General features: G+C 46.7%; 1 long non-coding RNA gene across 1 annotated transcript; it reads left to right on the forward strand.

The window, feature by feature from the left end:
- Window positions 1-1,044: 1,044 nt before the first annotated feature.
- On the forward strand, window positions 1,045-14,838 carry LOC140707020 (uncharacterized). Its single transcript, XR_012087027.2, has 4 exons — window positions 1,045-1,363; window positions 4,704-4,772; window positions 8,104-8,237; window positions 14,479-14,838. It is a non-coding gene; the product is annotated as an uncharacterized LOC140707020 (long non-coding RNA).
- The last annotated feature ends 295 nt before the right edge of the window (window positions 14,839-15,133 follow it).

The following is a 15,133-nucleotide window of genomic DNA, read 5'->3' on the forward strand; positions in this document are numbered from 1 at the left end:
GGCCGTGTTCTGAAAGTGGCTCTTCCTAACGTTTCGCCAGTCTCTGTGGCCTTGCTTTTTTGAGCAGCCTTAGTGGGGTTTCCATGCACCTCTCGTTATTCATGTGTTGCAATCCCTAATAAAATGTGCCAAAATAAAAGATAAACACAAGGGCATGCAATAGTTTTATAGACCACTAAAAAAATATCATCACACCATCTGTGAGCTTTCGGGGATGGACCCCACTTTGTCAGGCTTGTACGGGTGTAAAGAACATGAAGAGTCGAAAATTCCTTGGCAAGTGGATTTTGCTAAGCATGTGTTCCTTAGACCTAAATCAGGAAAGATGAGGGTAGCATCTGAGCTTCTGTTTAAAAGTTAGTGCTGAGGCAGCTGTGGATCTGGATACCACAGTCCAGAAAATAAAACACACACACACACACACACACACACACAGAGAGATAGATAGATAGATAGAGAGAGAGAGAGAGAGAGAGAGAGAGAGAGAGATGCCACTAGAGTCTTTGTGTTTTTTTAGTGCCCCCGACTAATACATTTCCCCTCACCTCCACCATTGTGAGGGTTTTAATTCTTAGAGGAAGCAATGAGGGCTCTAATTCATTGATGGGGATCACCTATGAGGGCTGGAATTAAGAACTAAAAGGCCTGACCTCACTGCGGACCGTGGCTGAATGGCGTTTTGGTTCCTGCAGTGTGTTCAGCCTTCTCCCGAGGAAGTCTCAACGTCTGTTACAGGCAACAGGTCATCAGAAGCTGGTAAGCGTAGCTGTCCGAGAGACATGATTCAGGCAGACCTTCAGGTCTGAAAAATTATCCCTGCAAGTGGACCTAAGGACCAATTAAGAAAAAAAATAAGACAAGCTGGTTTGTAAAACACGGGAGGTGTGAAAAGTTTCCCCTGTGACAGTGAGACTTGTCCGGACGGAAGGAGCCCCTTCCACGTCTGGTTGGGTTTGGCCCTCAGACAGAGCACTCTGCCCAGTCGCAGAATTGAGGCTAAGAGCTCCCTTTCGCTGGCTTTTGTGCCTGGCACAGCTTCAGACCTCTCAGCTGGATTTCTCACCCCAGGCGGTCCCGTTCCGTGGCTGCACCAAGAGAGGAGCATCTCAGCACAGTGGCCGAAAAGTGACCGCGTTTCTCCGAGAGGAGCCAGGCGTTGGCCTCCCAGCCCATCAATCTTTCAGGAGTGGCTTATCTCTCTGGGAACAGGCGGCGGCTCCGGCTGAGGGACCACCAGAAAAGCAGCAGGGAGGAAACCGGGGCAGCTGCGACAACAAACACCAACCCAACGGCTTTGTGCCAGGACCCACAAGAGCAGCCATGAAATATTCATCCCAGCTCGGCGGCTGCTGCCACTTCTCAGGTAAGGAAGGATGTGAACCTGGGGGTGGGGGACACTGCCTTCTGCCTTGCCTTCATTCCACACACCCCACCGCCAACACACACACACACACACACACACACACCCCGCAGAGTTAGGCCAGGCATCACAAATGCAGTTCAACCTGCCAAGCTGGGGGACGTAGTTAAAGATGCATGATCCTATTTTTGCAGCTCCCCCCCCCTTCCCATCTGTCACCTCATCTCCATCTTCCCGTTGAAGGCATCAGGAGGGTGGACGGGCAAGTGCTGGTAGCAAAAAGCACCTCGCTTTTGCCCTTCGCTGCACGCGGTGGCTTGCGCTCAAGCAGCAGGAGCGAGAGGGGGTCAACTTAAAGTAGAAGCTGCGCTCCAGGAGGCCTCCAGGTGGATTCTGGAGGCCCCCAAAATTAAGCCCTTGCTCCTTTTATTCTCAGCCGAAATGGATCCTTCTCATGCACTTGATAAGGTCATTAAGGGTGAGGTCAAGGTCCAGCCACTCACCTGAGCCTCAAAAAGAGGCCCAACACTTCTGAGGACTTATGTTTCCCAAAACTCTTGAAGCCTGGCCCATTTTCCATAGCCAGGACTGCATGTCAGGTGCTGTAACCTCAGGGCGGTGGTCAGGAGAGAAATCTCCATCCACCTGTCCCTTGTTCCACCACAGATGAAGCAGGGAGGAAGGTGAGAAAGGATAGGAAATCGGCTTTGGAGGCAGATAGATGGGCTGGCTGCTTATGATGTTCTTTCAGGCCAATAGGCCCTTTCACCCCAATGATGAAATGGAGGCATCATAGAATCACAGAATCATAAAGTTGGAAGGGGCCCCTAAAGAACATCCAGTCCAACCCCCTGCTCAAGGCAGGAATCCAAATCCAAGTAGATTTGGCAGAGGGTTGGCCCTTTTTCTCTTGAAAACCTCCAATGTTGGAACACTCACCAACCCCTAAGGTCATGGCTTCCATTGTCAAACCACTCAAGCAGTTAGGAGGTTTTTCCTGATAGTCAGCCAAAATCTGGCTTCTTGTGATTTGAGCCCATTATCATCCTGATGGATTTCAGCTGAGTCTGAAAACATACCAAGAAGTATATTTTTATTCCTTGGTACACACATCCCTTCCAAGGTCAAAGCAACATAATGCCAGTACACGTATGCGCAAGTATACGGTACTGATTTAGAGTAACAAAGACACAGCAATTTGTAAGCACTTGTATATTTATATGACCTTGCATTTTATCATGGAAGACTTAAAAGATGACACACCAGTCCAGAAGTGGTATAAGAGTTTTATTGTCCATCCTGCAAAAGAGCAGAACTGGCTACCCAGAAATACTTCCATCATCATCCTGCCAGGAGACAAAGTCAATGCCACAGTAATCATGCAAACAGAAGAACACAAGGACAAAATCAGGGAACTTCTAGACCCTACCACCTACAGAAAACTGAAACAGGACCCAACCAACAAAATCACAAAACAAACAAACATGCTGATCAGGAGTTCCTCCCTGCACCCCAACGTCTTTCAATGTATCTGCAAGACAGAAGCTCTCCCACCTAGACTATACGGACTTCCCAAAATCCACAAGGACTCAATCCCACTCAGGCCCATTGCAAGTGCCATCAGCTCCCCAACATATGAATTAGCCAAACACCTAGCCACCCTCTTACAGACCCATGTCGGACAAACCTCATCCTACATCAAAGACTCAAGATATTTCATAAACAAGATCAGCAGCCTAAGACTCAACCCCAGGGACAGACTGATCAGCTTTGACGTAGTATTCCTATTTACCAAGGTACTAATAAAGGACACTCTGACACTCCTCCAGCAGATCTTTCCAGAAAACATCAAGGCCCTTTTCCAACACTGCCTAACGACCAGCTACTTTCAGTGGGATAATGATTTCTATGAACAGACAGATGGAGTGGCCATGGGGAGCCCCCTCGGCCTGGTTAGAGCAAACGTCTACATGGAACATTTCGAAAAACAGGCCCTGGCTTTAGCACCTTTCGCACCCGCAGTCTGGTTCTGATACGTGAATGACACCTTCGCAGTTTGGAGCCACGGTGAAGAAAAACTGGAAGAATTTCTAAACCATCTCAATAGCATTCACCCAAATATTCAATTCACCATGGAAAAAGATTACAAATATTCAGCTATCTCACACATTACACCAGAACACAGAGTGCTGTCCTCTGAAGATACCGGCCACAGAGACTGGAGAAACATTAGGAAGAAAAACCTCCAGAACATGACTAAACAGCCCGAAAAACCCACAACAACCATCAGATCCCAGCTGTGAAAGCCTTTGAGAATACGTTCAAGAAAAAGTTAGACAACCACCTGGTAAGATGTCCTTTGATTTGTTTTCCTGCCTTGAGCAGGGGGTTGGACTTGATGACCTTAAAGGATCCTTCCAACTTCATGATTCTATGATTCTATAATTCTGTGAAAACATCAAACAAAAAACGCAACCTTAATGGCCCATAACGGACTCCCAGGGACTGTATTGTGGAGGTTGTTGACCTGATGTTACTTTCACCTAGGTACTGCTGCTGCTGCTTGCTTAGAGCATATTTCACCTCCTGGTTTCCTCTTCCTCCCTCCACCCCCACCCCTAAATGGCCAAGCTCTGAGGCTTCTCTGCATAAGAAAGGCTAAGATTCCCCAGACAGCGTGTGGATGGTTTGGAGGGTGGGGGGAAGAATCCACTCCACGTGCAAACCTAAGAAAGTCTCTCATGCATGCACGGCTCAGTGGTGGCGCTGCCATGCGGTCTTCTTTACGCAAGGTGCCATGGGGGATAACCTGCATGCTTAAATCTCATTTACATATGGCCACACATTTCAGCATATGGTGGCTGTCAGTACTAGGTGCCACTGGTAGTTAGCACAGAGACCGGAATGTATGAAGTGTAGAAGAGACAGGATGGGAGACTCAGCTTCTTGCATACGCTTGATCTCACCGGCTGGCCGGGTCTTTCAAATCTCCAGTAGCTGGTCTTGTAGCAACAACAACCACCGTTATTATTAACAATACAAGAGGCCTGAGGACTCCAGCTTCAGCATTTGCTGACCTCTGGGGTCACAAAGAGTCGGACATGAGTTAACGACTAAACAACAAACATTATTGTATTTATCTTTTTTTGCTCTGTTTTCGTTTCGTTTTTTTTCTTTGTTAGTCCAATTTGCTTTCGATTTGTCAAATCTGCAAAAATTAAAAGTAAAAACAAAAAGGGCTTCAGGGAAAAGATAAAACTGGGCACCAATTCTTAGCTTCCTCTTAATGCTATTGATGGATGTTCCAGTTGGCTAATTGCTACCTGCATCTGCCCATTAACAGAGCTTGACGCTTGGGGATATGTGTGTGTCTGGACTATTACCAGCAGAAGACTGATTCACACACACAGAGGTAAGATCCCTTGGATTCTCTACACCTATTTTATGCATTTGGGTGACTGCCCAAGGACGATTTGAGATCTGATGGCATGCTCGTTCCAGCGATCCTGTTATGCTTTGGGTGCTCATCCACCAAGGCAAGACACCAAGGGATGTCATAGCCCCCAAATGCTGAGGTATATATTTCTAAATCATACAGTAAACCATGGATACTGCAGAGGCATATATGAAGCAGCAGGGCCCAATCCACCCAATCCTTCCCTGGAGCTGCCAGCTTTCCCTGGCTCTTCTTTTCCACCAGCTGTTTCTGTCCACCTTGCTCACGGAGCAGAAAGGTGAGTGGGAGCCATAAGCATCGCCCGGCACTGGCAAGTTCCTGGTTGTAGGACCAGTTGAGGGACAAACTTCATGACCGGTGAAAGAACAGACATGCAACGAGGAGCCTGCCAGAGTGGAATAAATGCTTCTGCTCTTCCTTTGGAGAAGAGAATACTTTTCTGGTCTTCCCCTTCCCTTGCTGCCTTTTATGCCTCCTTACCCTCCACGGCTGTTAGGCGTAGCACACGTAGAATGCAAGGGTGGGGAACTTTTCTTCCAGCAAAGGGTGTGTCCCCTTGCCCCCCCCAACCTGTAGGCGGTTGCATGCCAGGAGCAGGAGAGGCTGAAGCAGGACGTGGGTGAGGCCAAAAGCTGGCCTGGACATCCCTTCCCAGAAGAGGCTTTCCTGGGAGCCACGGAGCCAGCCTGAGGCCTGAACCAGCTTGGTGGGTCGGATTCAGAACCTTGGACAACTCCTGCAGATCCCTTTACTGCTCTGTGAAACCAGGTCCTCCACCTCTACCGTTCCTCCCACCTTTTCTCTTTCTTCTTTTCTCCATCCCTCCATCTTGCTTCCTCTTCCTCTTTCCTTCCTCTTCCTCCCTGCTGAGAGAGGGCTGCTGAGAGAGAAGGGGACATCCTTCTGGGCACTGGTCCACTCTGAAGAAAGAGCAGAGGGCCACGGGTTGCCCCCCCCCCCCGTGAAAAGTGTATACAGAAGCCAGATGAAATGGCCAGGTGCCTGGCGGGAGACCCTGGTCCAGTCTTGCTTCTCTGAAATGCAGGGACATCTTCAAAGGAGCAAGACTGAACCAGAGCGATCCAGCGGTTAGATCTTAGCTGCTCCTGGTTCCATTAGGAGGGATGCCAGCAGCCTGCACGCCCCCCACCCCCCAGGCAAATTTGCCAACATCGTTTCTCTTTCCATTTTTGCCCCTTCTTGTCTTTTTGTTAGAGACAGAGGGAGAAAATTGGATTCTAGATCTCCTGGGCAGCACTGGTCTCCAAAGGTCTTGCTCTCTCCCTCTCTGTCTCATCCCTGACATGCCTTGAGGGTAATTTTGCTGATCTTCCCCTCTTCTGATCAGATGGGGCCTGATGGGTGAGCAAAGGACCTTCTATTCAGTCTCTGAATACAACCATGTTCCTCTCCCTGCTTTTACAGCAAGTGGAATCCTGGGTCGGCTGTTAAGTGGCTGATGGCTCTGCATTGAGGTTACTTAAATTCTTCTTACAATGTTCTCACTTCTTTGCTGTCCTTTTGCAAGCAGACAAAGACCTTTCTCTTCAAGCAAGCTTTCCATCAGGCTGCCTGAGTGGGGTTTTTAAGGCAGATTGTTATTCATTACTGCTTTCACTATGTTTTTTAGTATTTGTATTGTTGTTGTTGATTACCCATTAAATCCTGTCCAGCTCTTTGTGACCCCATGGACCAGAGCAGGCCAGGCCCTCCTGTCTTCCACTGCCTCCCGGAGTTGGGTCAAATTCATGTTGGTGAAATTCGATGACCCTGTCCAGCCATCTCATCCTCAGTCGTCCCCTTCTCCTCTTGCCTTCACACTTTCCCAACATCAGGGTCTTTTCCAAGGAGTCTTCTCTGAAGCCTCCGCTTCAGGATCTGTCCTTCCAGTGAGCACTCAGGGCTGATTTCCTTCAAAATGAATATGTCTGTTCTCTTCGCAGTCCAGGGGACTCTCAAGAGCCTCCTCCAGCACCACAATTCAAAAGCATCCGTTCTTCGGCAGTCAACCTTCTTTATGGTCCTTATGCTTCTTTAAGTATTTGTATACTTATTGTTTTTAGCTTTAAAGATTGTCTTTTATTGATATAAGCCACCTTTATATACTCATTGTTTTTGGCTCTAAATATTATCTTTCAGTGATGTAAGCCGCCTGGGGTCCTTTTTAAGAAGAAAGGCGGGGTCAAAATATTTTAAATCAATAGATATTATAGCCGAAGTTATAACAATTGTATTGATTTGTTTTTGTGAACTGCTCTGAGAAAATGTGGAGTGTAAATTGAATTTGAACCATGACTCTTTCGAACTGAACAAAATTAAAAACTCCTTCAAGACTTTTCTTATTTAGTCTCCATGTTTCTATTAATTTACTTAAACAGGAAAGAAAGACAGGGCATCAGGGAACCACTTTTTACTGCTAGGCCTCTGCTTGCCACCATCAGGGGCAGGATATTGGGATGAAAAAGCTGTGGGATGCCATGGACTCTAATGACCTTCCATTTGATATCCCATTTTTCCTCTAAGGAGCTAAAGGTAACATGGATGGCTCTCCTCACCCTTCCCTCCTCCTCTGTACTTTATCTACACAACATCCTTGTGATGCAGCTCAAGCGGAGGGTGCCTGCATTTCCTGCCAGACAGTAGCCAGTCCTGACTGGAACGGCCTTCCCCTATTCACTGACCTTCCTTCAATGAAAGGGGCCTTCATGATGATGGAGGCATAATTAAAGCCCAGAAAAAAAACTGGGTGAGATATTTAACTGGCATAAAGAAAGGGACTAACTAGAAGGATGTTGCTTATAATTACGCCGCTTATTAGGTGTCTGCATTATTAGCATAACCCTGACAAAATGAACTCACTGCAAAGCTCTCCTGCAAATATTAACTGCCGAAAACTTCCCCAGAACTTGGAGATGTATTAATAAAGACAGTAATTGTGTATGGATTGTGTTCACTGAGCATTAATGAGAGGGGAATGTGATCTCCCTGGCCTAAATGCGATAAACTCAAGGAAGTGTTCTCCAAACAATCAATTGATATTTAATTAACAGACATAACCTCCCAGAGAAAGCCTAAATTAAAAGCCCCTCCTTCGCCCCCCCCATCTAGTCTGGAATGTGGTGCTAATCTCTTGGGATGCCCTGAATACACAGATCTTCCCTCCCACCCATCTGGGTGCTGATTTGCAGGAAGTCATGAGGCAGACGCTGCTGGGGGTGAGTGTAAAAGCCCCCCCCCAAGTCTCTTTCTTAATTGATTAATTAATTTAACAAAACTCTTTCAGCAGCACTGAACACCCAAGGCAGCTCGGTGTGGAGGTTCAACTTTTTAATCAAGTTTACGATGCTACATCATGGAAAAAAAGGAGGCACCTCGTGACCAGTCCCATTGAACTTGGGTCTCAAGACACTGTTGATTGGGGTACGTTGGCCCATGTAGCCTGGAGTTTTGGGATTTGTAGTACATATGGGAACTAAGTTTGGGCATGAACTGCTGGATAGTTTGGTAGTCCCCTCTGTGCCTCCTTGGCAGGGGCTGGACTTAATAATCCATAGGGTCCCTTCCAGCTCTGCAGTTTTAAGGTTACAGTGACTCCCGTAGGATACATAGAACACCCATCTTTAAGACTGCCTGGTGTTGTGTGGAATAATGGATGATTCAAATGAATTTTGGAATAAATTCTGTTAACATTAAATCCTTCCATCCAGTGGAAGACGGTTGGTACAGTACAGTGGTGCCTCGCTTAACGGGCGCCCCGTTTAACGACGAAATCGCATAGCAATTAACTTTTTGTGATCGCTTTTGCAATTGCATTGTGATGCTTTAAATGGGGAAAAATCGCTTTGCGATGATCGGTACCCTGTTTCGCTTACCGATCATTGCAAAGCAAGCGATAATTTTTAAACAGCTGATCGGCGGTTCCAAAATGGCCACCGGGTTAAAAAAATGGCTGCCCGCTGTTTTCTGAGACGGCTTCCTTGCTTACTGGGCAGCAAAAATGGCCGCTGTATGGAGGATTTTCGCTTAAAGGTGAGTCTGAAGCCCATTGGAATGCATTGAAGGGGTTTCAATGCATTCCTATGGGCTTTTTAATATCGCATAGCGACGAAATCACTTTGCAGCGATTTTTGCTGCACCGATTATCGTCACTATGCGAGGCACCACTGTACTTGGATCCGAGCCCCATAAGCCTAGGTTCGGCATGTCCTCTAATTATCTCATATTTATATCACATATTGAGACTGAGGTGCTAAGATACTAGGGTTTACTTAGCAACTAATACAACGCTAACAAACGGAATGTAAATCAACCTGTACGTCAAAGAGAAATTGCTTTGAAACCTCTATCAGAACCTAAATGACTCAACTGAACAAAGAGAATTATTCACACCATTACTTACAGGTATGTAAGAGAGCCTCACGAAATCAAGAAAGGAGATTAAAAATTTAAAGGAAAGGCAAAGCTGTCAAATCTGTGTCCAGCGGGCTTGGTAAACTCTTTTGCTTCCATCTTGGAAAGGTTTGAGAAGACCGGGTTCCTAGGAAGAAGGAGATGATTTTATCGGAGCTGCCACCCCCAAAATAGTCAGACTCTATGTCTTACTCGTTAAAGGCTCCACCTTGGCCAAGCATGTGAAAACCCTGCTCACTTTATGGGATTTAAAAATCTTATTTTTAATGGGCTTTCAGAAATGTGGTGAATGTCAGAGTGCATTGCTGTATCCCTGGGAGCCACCTCCCCACGCTAGGTGGCTTCTGTGTCCTGATTCTGAAGGGCCCGTTGAGCAAAACTTCAGTTTCAAACTTTCATTTTGTGAAGAGACAAAATTTAGCTCAACAGATTAAGCACCCGGGGCAAGGCCATCGCTGGGTAAGCATGCCCCTTCAACAAACTTCTGGGATTGACCCAACCGCTTGATGGTCCACCATTATAGAAGAAGACGGGCAGAACAGACTCAACAGTTTTTGGCAGGCTACAAGGGGAGTGGAGGAAAGGTGGCCATTATATGGGGTGGCCTTATGTCCTTTTTAAGGGGGGATGGTGCTCCATTTGAAGAACTATCCTTCCCTTTAGCACATCCTCATTTTTTGAGGCCATTCTTCTTTCCCCATCTCTTGAGTTTCCCCGGCCAAGCAGGGAAAATAGATTAGTAAATGTATCTAAGCAGCTTTCTCTCATTTTTAAATGAAATGGTGGTGTGTGGATTGGGGGGGGGGGGTGTCACAGAACTACTGGATAGCTCATTGGTTTAGGTATCCGGATGTGGATCCAGAGGTACCCCCTTGACAGGGGCTGGACTTAATAAACCACAGGGTTTCCTCTAGCTGTGCAGTTCTAAGTGTGCTTTGTAAGAAAAGATGCAAACCACACCTGCTGGTATAACTACTGATGCATGGCAAGAAGAATATAGCATGGTATGTCAATCATAGAATAATGGAATTGGAATAAGGCCCTTGAGTCCAACCCCTCTGCTCAAGGCAGGAATCCGAATCAAAGCAGATCTGATAGAGGGTGGTCCAGTTTTCTCTTGAAGACCTCCGGTGCTGGAGCGCTCACCACCTCCCTCTGAGGTCATTGCTTCCATTGTCGTACTGCTCTAACAGTTAGGAAGATTTTCTTGATATTTAACCGAAATCTGGCTTCCTGTGTCTTGTACAAGCTTCTGGTGTAAGATCAGTCCCGGGAGAGGACATTCCAGAGGCACCATTCAGACCATTCCTGTGAAATAACTGGTTGCTGCCTAACTAGGAGTTTCAACAAAGCTGTTTGTTTTCCTCCTCTATCTATTCATTTTAAGTAAGCTGCAGAAAACGCAAGGCGCAGTGCATTTCAAAGAATTATTAAACACCATCCCCTTTTTAATTTTTTTTATTTTTATCCCCTTTATTTCATGCCATGTGCCAAAATCTCTAATTACAGCTCTGATGATGAGGATGAGGATGTGTCATCATCATCATCATCATCACTATCAAGTGATGAACTGCAGAGCTGGAAGGCAGCCCATGGATCATTGGGTCCAGCCCCTCTCAAAGGGGTGCAGTGGGGAATCAAAGCTCCCAACCTCTGGCCATGCAGCCAGAGACCTAATCTTTGACCAGTGGCAAGATCCAGACTCACACTCTGGCTAAGACCTGGAATGATTTCTAAAATCCTCCCAGAAAGGTTTTCCAAACGAATGCTTTCCCAACATGGCCCTGACCGCACCCGGGCCCTCTCAGGTTCCTCCCCAGTCCCTCCGTGGCCATGCACCTTGTGTGTATTTATTATGGTCTTTTTAAAAGAAAGAAAAGAGTAAGTCCTATTTTATTCTTCTGAGTCATGCTTCAAATTTTCAGGAGACAGGACAAAATCCTGTCCTTTCGACAGCTGCACAAAGAGGCAAGAACTGATCCAGGTGGGAATCGTACACCACACGGAAAAGCCAAGGAGTTCCCCCCCCCCTTTTCTTTTCTTTTTCCAGAAGCCCTGTAATTGTGGGGACCCCTCCCTTGGGAGTTAGATCGGCGCCAACACTGGGCAGACTTCCGCGCCTAGTTAAAAGTTTACATTTGGGTGTAATCTGACCCTCTGTGATCATTTCTTCGGGGTGTGGGTGTGGGTGTTTTTAATTGTCCTGCAGGTTCTATTTTGATGTCGCTGAATTGTTTCATGGATTGTCTCCCATCCTAATATCTCTGTGCGTAGCCTGCAGAAAACTGTTTTCATAAACCAATAAAAATGTTTTCAGTAAACCATAAGGAGACCCTATCATAGTGCAGAAAGCCTAGTCGTTTACAGAGATGGATCAAGAAGGAGCCAGCAAGAGCTTAGCCAGAAGCTGAACATGGAACATACCCACCCACCCATCCGAATACGTAGCTGAGCCAACCTGGAGACTGAAAGGTCTAATCCAGACAAGAGACTTTTCTGAACTCTGTTCTTCCATTCTGCCAAAGGCCTTACCTTCTCAAGCAGCCACCTATTTACAGTGGTGCCTCGCTAGACAGTTACCCCGCATGAAAGTTTTTTCGCTAGACATTGGCTTTTTGCAATCGCTATAGCGATTCGCAAAACAGTGATTCCTATGGGGAAATTTCGCTGGACAATGTTTGGTCCCTGCTTCACAAACCAATTTTCGCTAGACAACGATTTTGACAGCTCCCTCCGTGCTTGCAAAACAGGTGTTTTTGGGACCTAAGCTTCGCAAGACAGTGATTTAAACAGCTGATCGACGGTTCGCAAAGCGGCTTTCCTATGGCTGATCTTCGCTAGACAACAGCGATTCTTCCCCATTGGAATGCATTAAACAGGTTTCAATGCATTCCAATGGGGAAATGCTTTCCGCTAGACAAAGATTTCGCTAAACAGCTATTTCAGTGGAATGGATTATCATTGTCTAGCAAGGCACCACTGTAGTTATTTTTGAGTGAGGCCTCTGGCTGCAGGTCCATGGGTTGGGAGTTCAGGTTCTCCACGGTGCCTCCTGGAAGAAAAGCCAGCCTGGGTGGTCTTGAGCCGTCCCAGGGCACCCCCAGATGGCAGAAATGACAAATCATTTCTGAGTACTCTGTACCTAGAGAAAACCCTGGACGGGATCACCAAAGGTCAGAACTGACCTTTCAGCATGTCATTATTATCTGTTGCCCTGTGTGCCATCTCCAGCTTAGGGTGACCCTGTATATTTATGGCCTCCAGAAGGTCCTGTCGTTCACAGCTTTGCTCTGGTCTTGCAAAGTGAAGGCTGTGACTTCTTTGACTGACTCAATCCATCTCACGGCCGGTCTTCCTTCTCCCTAATTACCATCCCTTTCCCCCGACATTGTTATCTTTCCCCGGAACCCTTGTCTTCTCAGATGTCTTCTTTTATGAACTCCATGTATAGACAGGCATGTCTTTCTTCTAAAGTTGAGATGCTTAGCTCTCCACCCATCGGCCCTCCATGGCAAAGCATCTCCAGCTTGACCACCGAGGCGCAGCCTTTCCCCAGAGCTCGCAGGTAGGGGTGTGTGTGTGTGTGTGTGTGTGTGTGTGTGTGTGTGTGTGTGTGTGTGTGGTGTGTGGTGTGTGTGTGTGGTGTGTGTGGTGTGTGTGTGGTGTGTGTGTGTGTGAAGAGAAGCCTCCTTCCCTCTGCCCTGCTGTCTTCTGGTGGGTTGTAAATAAGAGATTCTCCCAATCCACCTGGCCTGTTTGTCCTTGTGAAATATTCATCAGCCGCTGATTAAGTTTTCAGCAAGGGCTGAGGCATTCAGGAGGCCCTCTGATGCTCCAGCTGCTGGGGAGGGGAAAGGGGTGACGCGGGTCATGAGCATCTTCTCTCTCTCCCCCCCCGCCCCACCCGCAGAGCGACAGAGAGGAATCCTGTGGTTCCGTTCCCCCCCACACACACACTTTGAAATCATTTCATTCGCAGGCTTTGCCCCGTGGAGTTTTTGCACAGGACTGGTGCAGGTGGAGACGAAGGCGGCCCAAGGGCCAAAGAGGCAGAGAGGTGTAATGAGCTTTTCCTGAGACTTCCAAGCAGCCCACTTCCGGGAAGCATGTCTCGGGACGTCCATGATATATTTGCTTATTTATTTATTTATTAGATTTATATACCGCCCATCTAGCATGTGTCTACACTGGGCGATATAGAAAGTTCAGACACTGGCACGTGTTCAGTTTAGCCTTATGAAGCCTATCAGCCATGGCACCTTCCTTCAGCATCTGTCCAGGGATGGGGGGTTTACAGCATAGCCCCATTTCTTGTTCCTTCATTGCTTCATCGCAGTTTCTGACCTGTGGATCTGGAGAGGGCCACCTGAGCCCAACCCACCTCAAGAAACCCCATAGGAGATGGAGAAAAAAGAGGAAGAATAAGATAGCCATGTTTATTGGGGCAGGGGAGAGGGGGAAACAGAGGCTGCCTACAGGTACCACCCAGTCAATGCAAGGTCAGACAACATAGGACATTAATTATGTGCAAGCAGAGCTTGAAGATTAGTGTTTTTAAAAGAAAACAAAACTGGTCCTGCCGGGCCAGAATCTGGAAGTCAAAAGTGCAACAGGAAAAAAAAAGTTGGATTTTTTGTCCGGTGCAACCTTATTAAATGGCAGAGGAGGACTCACTTTCTTCTGTTATTTTTCTGTCTTGTAACTGTTGGAAGATATTTGATGTAATAATCTTTGTGTTATTTTTTAATTGCTGTAACGTCATATTGGAAGCTGCCTAGAGCGGTCTTAGGACCAGATGGACAGGGTACAAATAAAATAAATAAATAAATAAAGCTGCACGGGGGTCCCAGAGACCCTCCAGAAGAAGGAAACGATGAACCACTTTAGCTGGAAAACCTTGAAAAAGGATCGCCGTACGTCAGAATTAACCTGACAGCACACAATTATTATCTTGTCAAAGTGGATTTTGGAAAATGTTTTTTTTAAATGGGTTCAGAAGACAATGTTTATGTTAATCTATGTTTCATTGTTTTTAGTTGAATAATTGATTGTGTTTTTAATTTTATTTGTATTTTAATCATTGTGAGCTGCCTTGGATCTGTTTAGGTAGAGAAAAGCAGCACAGAAATGATATAAATAAATGAATCCCATGTTCCAAGCTGTGGCTTATGCTGTGCTTCGGACGGCTAAATGAAAAGCTTTCCCCCCAAAAAAGTCATGCAAAAGTAACGCTGTTTCTTATTTTTTTCAGCACTGGATAAGAGTTCCTCTTTAAAACTTACCGAAAGCTTTCATGGAGTGGAGCATCGGATGGCGTGGGCTACGCTCCACAAAAGTAAATACCAAATAAAACCTACTAAGCTTTCAGATACCACGAGACCCGCTGCTGTAGGAGATGGCACCTCAGAACGAAGATTCGAGAAACCTGGGTTCAAATCCCCGCTCAGCCATGAACGCTCAGCTGAGGGAGCGGCAACGGTAAACCCCTCGTGGAACACGTCGTACTTCAAAAACCCTTTTAGGGCTGCCATTAATTTGGAGGTCAGGCAAAAAAAATAAAAACCAAAACTTAGTGGTGCCTTAAAGACTGATGGCTATATAAAGACTGACTGCTCCATGGGGCTGCCCTTGAAGGCGGTTTGGAAGCTGCAGCAAGGGCAAAATGCTGTGGCCAGACTGGTCACGGATACCTCAAAATTTGACCACCTTTCACCTGTCCAGGCTCGCGTGCACTGTGATAACTTATAAAGTCTTTTATGGTTTAGGACCTTGCTACGGGGCAGAGCGGCTCTCCCTCAGGTCATCTTCCCACCTTTAACGTTGAGGGTGGTCACTCGAAAAGAGGACCAGAAACTGGGCCTCTTCAGGAGTGGCCGCTCGGCGCTGGAACTCCCTTCCTGCGGGAG

This window comes from Pogona vitticeps, chromosome 4, assembly GCF_051106095.1.
Source record: "Pogona vitticeps strain Pit_001003342236 chromosome 4, PviZW2.1, whole genome shotgun sequence".
Classification (NCBI taxonomy): Eukaryota; Metazoa; Chordata; class Lepidosauria; order Squamata; family Agamidae; genus Pogona; species Pogona vitticeps.